At 41.4% G+C, this 8,122-nt stretch overlaps 1 protein-coding gene across 1 annotated transcript in view; it reads right to left on the bottom strand.

The window, feature by feature from the left end:
• The window catches only part of MAN1A2 (mannosidase, alpha, class 1A, member 2), a gene marked incomplete at its 5' end in the record, with an annotated part of 144,703 nt that overhangs the window by 136,272 nt on the left and 309 nt on the right, over positions 1-8,122 (bottom strand). The gene's annotated exons all lie outside the window — the stretch shown is intronic.

The following is an 8,122-nucleotide window of genomic DNA, read 5'->3' as shown; positions in this document are numbered from 1 at the left end:
AAAATCCTCCAGTGGTTTAAGAGGTGATTAATTAGTAAGAAATCATATAAACATTAATGAAACAAATGCTGAATTACCAACGCATGGTAACCCAGTTCATGGATTTGCATTATAAGAACATTTGAAAAACTGAAGGCAGCAAGATGGAATCATAAATGTAATCCAATGTCTGGGCAAATAAATCTTGTAAGGAGCTAAACTAGAGTAGCCCAGTATTTCACAGAATCACAAAATCATTTTGGATGGAAAAAACCCTTATGATCAAGTCCAGCCATTAACCCAACACTGCCAAGACCACCACTAAACCATGTCCCTAAGCACCACATCTACACATCTTTTAATACCTCCAAGGATGGTGACTCCATCACTTCCCAGAGCAGCCTGTTCTAGTGCCTGACAACCCTTTTGGTGAAGAAATCTTTATTAATATCCCATCTACACCTTCCCTGGCACAATTTGAGGCCGTTTCCTTTTGTCCTATCACTTGTTATTTGGTAGAAGAGACCAGCTCCCACCTCACTACACTCTCCTTTCAGGTAGCTGTAGAGAGCAATAAGGTTTCCCTTAGTCTCCATTTATTCAGGCTAAACAACCCCAAGTTCCCTCAGCCACTCCTTGCATCTCAGTATCCTTTAACTTTCTGCCCCAATCCTACCTATTCATTGGCATCCCATAAAACCTGGCTTTTCCCTACCACAGCATTATTTTTCTCCAGTAATAGGCGAAGGACTGAGGATGTCCATTGAGGCTGGCGACAAAACTGACTTAACACGGCAAACAAACGGATCGTGACACACAGCATTATTTTTCTCCAGTAATAGGCGAAGGACTGAGGACCTGAACTGTGGCTGGTTCAGAGCTGCACTCGAGCAGATTAACAAGCAGCAGATAAAATATCACAGATGACTCTTGGGCTCACAGTTGATTGTTCCTACAGCACTGGAAAAATTATCCCAGTTACTTTTTGAGACCTTGGGATACTAAATAATATTGAAACTCCAGATCTCTGAGTGAATGAAGATACATATTTTGCTCCGTACAGGACACTAAATCAGATAATAACAGAAAGACAGAAGTAATTAAAAGCCTACAAATTTTACGAGCAAATATACATTACAATAACTTAGCAGTTCTTAAAGCTTCTTCCACTATTTCCCCCCTGTGAATAACTGTATTCACTCTCAATACAATAAGATGATAAAGTAAAATCTATTCGTTGAATATGAAAACAAATAGCAGAAGTCATATTGATCAAATAACAGGTAAATAACTACACTTTAAATGCAGGTACTTCGGAAAAGTTATGACCATACAGGACATCTAGAGCCCTCAGACTTTTTATTTCAATGTTTGGAGTGGCAGGGGAAAGGTAGTTATTTTTCCCCTTTCTTGGCCTCACTACCTTCTTGGCCTGTTGAATGCTCCTCTCCCCACAGCTAATTTGCACAGTTTATTTCAGAACTCTGAATTTTAGTAAAGTGACAATCTAGTTACTGAATTAAGACAGATTATAGCATTCACTTGAGCTTGCAACTTGAAATAAAGGGAATAGAACGAATCCCACAAGCTACATCTAAACACACACCCTGAAGCTCCCAATTTGTTAGCCTGAATAACTACTGTGAGAAATAGCTACCCACCTAGCAGATCAAACTTCCCTCAGCATTGAAAGCTGCAGTAATCAAAGTGTGGGATAGTGGGGAAAAAGCGCTGACCATGCTTTGGACTTTATGGGCTTCTTAGGAAAGGACCTAAGAAGAGAAGAAAGACATTACAACTTTTTTCCCTTTGCCTCTCAGTTCAATGAAAACCAGTACACATATAACACATGATGTCACGAAACTTGTAATTAGTTTCACATACATTTCTTTTAAGGAAGCAAAAACCCATGACCTAAAACTACCGGAGTAGGATCAAGATGTTTGTATTTACTACAGGAAATGGAGGATCAGAAGATGGAAGAACTCTTACAGTGCCATGTGCTCACAACTAGCTAGGCTGCTTACTATTGCCTACACTGCTACCATCATTAAGCAACCCACATTTATGCTAGAGTTCTTTTCAGATTTTAATCTACAAAACTCCAAATGAACCAAAGTGCTACTGCCTCCCACCCACTAGCTGGCAAAAATCCAACAAGCAGACTTTCTGCAGTTTTCCCACGCCTGATTGTTCTCCAGCATGTAGACAAAGCGTAGATCATGCAGAAAACCAACAAGGTGGGTTTGTTTTTAGTTTTGTTTGTTGGTTTTTTTTTTTCCTAAGCTGGAAATGATAAGAACTGGAAAACATCAGCTCTCGACTCCTCTCTTTCATAAGACAGGAAATACTTTAACAACCTGGAGCACAGCAAGATAACTTGAAGAAAGCAGCACTTTACATATGATGTAGGCTGTTTAGCAGATGGGAGGGGAGGAGGGAGGACATTTAGACAGATGGTCTAGAATTTGCATTTTGTAATTTGGAGATTAAAGCATTTCTCAGCCTACATCATAATATACTAATTTCACAGAATCACAGAATCCTACAGTTTGGAAGGGACCTCAAAAGATCATCTAGTCCAACCCCCCTGCCAGAGCAGGGTCATCTAGAGTACATCACACAAGAACGCATCCGGGCGGGTTTTGAATGTCTCCAGTGAAGGAGACTCCACAGCCTCTCTGGGCAGCCTGTTCCAGTGCTCTGTCACTCTCACAGCAAAGAAGTTTTTTAATATTCACACTGAACCTCCTATGCTCCAGTTTGCATCCATTGCCCCTTGTCCTATCACTGGACATCACAGAAAAAAGCTGAACTCCCATCTTCCTGACACTCACCCTTTACATATTTGTAAACATTGATGAGGTCACCCCTCAGTCTCCTTTTCTCCAAGATAAAGAGACCCAGCTCCCTCAGCCTTTCCTCATAAGGGAGATGTTCCACTCCCTTAATCATCTTCGTAGCTCTGCGCTGGACTCTTTCGAGCAGTTCCCTGTCCTTTTTGAACTGAGGGGCCCAGAACTGGACACAATACTCCAGATGTGGCCTCACCAATGCAGAATAGAGGGGGAGGAGAACCTCTCTTGACCTACTAACCACACCCTTTCTAATGCACCCCAGGATGCCATTGGCCTTCTTGGCTACAAGGGCACATTGCTGGCTCACGGTCATCCTGTCCACCAGGACCCCCAGGTCCCTTCTCCTACATTGCTTTCCAGCAGCTCAGCCCCCAGCCTGTACTGGTACATGGGGTTGTTCTTCCCCAGGTGCAAGACTCTACACTTGCCCTTGTTGAATTTCATCAAGTTTCTCCCCGCCCAACTCTCCAGCCTGTCTAAGTCTCATTGAATGGCATCACAGCCTTCTGGTGTGTCAGCCACGCCTCTCTGTTTAGTGTAATCAGCAAACTTGCTGAGGGTACATTCTGTACCCTCATCCAGGTCATTGATGAAGATATTGAACAGCACCGGTCCCAGTACCGACCCCTGAGGGACTCCGCTAGTCACAGACTTCCAACTAGATTCTGCCCCACTGACCACAACTCTCTGATTTCTTCCTTTCAACCAGTTCTTGAACCACTTCACTGCCTGATCACCAAACCCCTACTTGATCAACTTATCTACAAGGATGCTGTGGGAGACGGTGTCAAATGCTTTACTGAAATAGAGATAAACCACATCTATCGCTCTACCATCATCTATCCACCTAGTAATTTCCTCATAGAAGGCTATAAGGTTGGTCAAACATGACTTACCCTTGGTAAAAACATGTTGACTGCTCTTGATGACCCCCTCATCCTTGATATGCCTAGAGATAGTCCCAAGAACCAGTTTTTCCATCACCTTTCCAGGGATGGAGGTGAGGCTGACCGGTCTATAGCTACCTGAGTCCTCCTTCTTGCACTAATGAGTTGTGCCTCAAGTAAAGGTGTGGAAGGAAGAAGGATGAGTTGCATACACTTTCATACTTGATGGCATGGCAGAAGATAATAGCAGACACTGATCCAACTGAGTAACAGAGGTGACATTACCTCCTCAGACCGCTTCTACTTTGACCATTAAGCCATATAGACCAGAGATTTTAAAGGTATTCAGATGAAGCAAAACGAGCCTTTTCTGCTTCTTAAAAAAAAAAATTAAAAAATGCAGGATTTAAAAGAATAAATCAAGATTCAAAGTTCTTCTTAGTTATTTTTGTTACTTTCACCTCCAAAAAGTAGAGATAACCATATGCTGAGCAACAGAAGAGAGAGCACTTTTAGACATACAGTTGCTGACCCACAACTGGTGATACCAGACTACTAAGCTTATACCTTTGCATGACACAGTAGTCAATATTCCTTAGCTTCACGGAAACAAAATCAAAGGAATGATTTCTACTGATCTATACCTACTTCAAAGTCCAAGGTATGTGAGGTGATCAGTTGTATTAGCAGCATCTGCTATCAATCTGTTGCCAGGACAAGTTTTTTTGTTTGGGGTTTGGTTTTTTTTAGCACAGGCAGGAATTTCCACTTGAAGTAATACACAGGAACTTAGCAGCTGAAGATACAGCTCTGTACATTCTGAAGGACTGAATTGTTCACATAACAGTAGTCCAAATGCTGTTACAAAATGCCTTTGCAGCTTTAAGCTCACAGAATTACATTATTCCTTGCCTCTACAATGAATGTACTTTTACCACAGAAATGACCTTACCTTTTGTCAAGTAATACAAAGAACAGCTGCTTGACACAACATTAAAAAAAGATAAAAAGTCAGCTCAGTTTTCATATTACAGATAACCTTATTTTTAAAATAATCTGATAAATCAAGGAGATTACAGGGCATCTGCATTCTCACTCATTTACTCTGGATGCCAAGAAACCATAAGAACATCCTGTTTTGGTTCCAAACCCATCTTTCAGACATGGTACTGAAGAATAAAACACCTAGGATACTAGTGAGAAACACCTGAAATATTTTTGTGTGGCAGGGGAGATGCACAGATTTTGTAGAAGTGACAGTTACCCATAAAATAAACAGGTAAAAAGGAGTATTAACAGCTCATCCATATCCCAAAATATAAACTACAGTTTTATTCCAGATTTTAACCATCTTCTGGCAAGAAAGTTGTTTTTCTTTGCACGATAGGCATAGATACCACAGTTCTTGAAAAAATACTTACGACCATCAGGAAAGGAGTAGGGTTCCCTACCACTTTCCGCCTGGAAGCGGAGAGGGAAGTGGAACAGGAATAGTAAAAAAAATAGGTTAATGGAAGATGTGAAGTTAATGTTGCCAAGGGGTAACCACTGTAACAAGAATAATAAAAACGCTCAAGAATATCAAGGGGAGCCAGGGAAGGAGGTGGGAAAGCAATGAGAGGAATACAGAGAAGGTCCGGTGAGAACTATTGCTTCTACATCCAACACTAATGCATGGCTGCATAACAAACTTCTACCTACATCACTGCTATATTTTGCTGGAAGACAGAAGTATTAGTAACCTCCAGTAGCCTGCTAAGCTCAACATTTAAGGGGTAGTTGAAAATTAGCATTAATACTGTATCCCATGTACCAAGGGAGCAGCACAACTATGATATGTTGTTCAATAGGAGTTCTACACCAGCACTCACAAAAGAAACGCTTTTCCTCTAGTCATTAAATCAACACAACTGTCATTTCATGATTGACTGCATACTTCATATGGATGACCTTTGATACATTTTCTTCCGAACTCCGACAACTCTTGGAAAGACAGCTTGCCAATTCATCACCACACTTCCCATCTCAGACTGCATCCTCCTTTGCATTACCAATAGGTTATTTTCTCTCAATCTTCTACACCATCCTACTTAGTGTTATCCAAAATACACTGCCTACAGACTACCTGACACTAAACATTGCTCCTTGATGCTATGCTGAACAAAGTTTTTTTTCATTCGAAACTGAGCTAACAAGCAATCTGGAATTCAATACTGAAGACCCTTTACCTTTTCAAAACGTGGTTTGTCAAGGTCTCTGCAAGCCAGAGGCAGAAACTCAGCAGTGAAAATGGCAGCAGGCATTTTCCTTTATGGAAAAAAGTCACCCAGCAGCTCCACCAAGCTAGCAAATAGCGTGTTGATAAGACAATGTGGTAATAAGCCAAAAAAAGTTTCCCCAAAAGTAAACACACAAGCTCGCCTCACAATGCATATTGTGGCATTCCCACGTCTCTCACAAGCAGGTTATGCAGACAGGCTTTTTTTTTTAATAGTTGAGGCAGGCTTTTTTAATATTTGAAACATGCTTAGTGTAATCCAGTGGTTTGCAAGGCTAAACCAACAGAATATCTATTTGTGCTCAAATAACAACTCAAAAGATAGCCATAAAACAGCCCTGTCCGTGACAGGGACAGTTTTAGGTAGGGAGCAGGTGGAGGTACATGCATTCGTAACTTTTGGAGGAACGACAGGAGTCAAGTGATAACAGGACAACCACTTCATTTAAGAACAGATTCCAAACAAGCAAAATCCATTTAGCTCCAACAGTTGTAAGTTCTTGCTCAGCTACACGTCACAGACATAAGCAGAACTCGCTTTGTATCATTACTAAAGCTGTAGTCTCAGTAATGAAAGAGGAAACATGAAAAGGACCCACATAAGTAGGTTAATCCAGAGCACTGCTCCAGAACTACCAGTATCAACAAACTCCTTTTTTTACAGCCCATCTACTGGGCTACACAAGGTACAAAAGTCACAGCTGGAGTTTTGAAAATTTCTACTAACTCGTTTTGTTTCATCTCTCTTCTATTTCAGAATTTGATTTTGACTACATGTACCAGTGACTGGGGAAGCTAAGAAATAAGATCACACAAAAAAAAAGACAGTGAAAGATGAGAACTTCTAAGGCAAAGTAGAGAGTGTCTAAACCTATGTTCTGTGCAGCATTTAACCACACCAGCAATTAACATCACAGGCAGAAGAAGTCCTTGTTAAATATTAAGCATCCATGTCCTTTTAGAGAGAAGGAGCTCATGATAAGTGGTCCAAGACATTTACAGCAAAAATGCCTTAAGGAAAAACACCATATTATTCAGGAAGTCATAAAAATTCATAATGGATTAATTAAGAGAGACAATTATACTCTCTCCTTTTAATCTAGCACAAATAACCTTTAAATAATTTTTACACCATGCCAACAGGATATATTTTAAACTATTCTCAAAGGAATACTACCAGCCTAAGTAGCCTTTCTTTAAATTTCACCATATTACTAAGTTGAGTCTTAAAGAGCATATACTTTATCACCTGTCATCATCACGTTTTACACATCTTTGACAGTGAAGACAGCATAGTCAGCCTCACTATAATCCAAACACTAGAGTAGGATTTAAGCAACTAATTTATGTTAGAAGTGAATATACTGTAAAGCCCTCATTTAAGTTTCTCGACCTCGGTTTTGAAGGCTTAACTTCACATGGCCCGGTCTTGAACACTGCACCACACAAAGCTTTAGGTAGACCAAAAAAGCTATCAACAGAGTGGCATTTACCCTTGTTAACTCTTAACTGCTATTTTATCTCTCATTTCTTTACACTGGCAAACACAATTAAGGAAACTTAGCCACCGGCATCTCCAGCTGTCTGGAAGAACACTGTAACAAGTAATTGCCTTTCCTGGCCCTTACAATCATGCCATCTCTATTGGTTCTGTGTCCTGCACATCGCACGCTGACAGCCTCTGGGTCACAGCATGAAGTCGTTGTCAGATCAAAGTTCTTGCTACACTATTCAGCAAGAAGCAGCTGTTTTGAGTAAGGACATAAAACCTCTGGGGAAAGATGCAGCAGCTTTTCAGTCACACTGTCTCCACAAATGCTGTAGCTTAACCCCTTTTTTTCCCCAAGACGGACCCAGGGAATTGGCTAGGGAGAGAAGAACAAATCGCTCTGGCGCAGAGCTGGTATTTATCCTCCCAGCCCTGGCTAGCCGGAAGGCTGAACTCGCACTGGGAAAGAAAAACATGGAGCCACAGCAACCCACGGCAGCTGGAAGACACAAGCCTCACGCTCCCAAGTTGATCAACGCTGGGAAGGCGTGGGAGAGAGGAGCGACAGCAGCACGGGAAGGACCTGCTCTAAGGGACCTGCTCCCACGGGGACCCGCCGGCCGCAGCAGCG

This window comes from Chaetura pelagica, unplaced genomic scaffold (genome assembly GCF_000747805.2).
Source record: "Chaetura pelagica isolate M959 unplaced genomic scaffold, ChaPel_1.0 scaffold101, whole genome shotgun sequence".
Classification (NCBI taxonomy): Eukaryota; Metazoa; Chordata; class Aves; order Apodiformes; family Apodidae; genus Chaetura; species Chaetura pelagica.
Note: the sequence above shows the minus strand (reverse complement) of the source record. Positions and strands in the feature narration are given on the sequence as shown.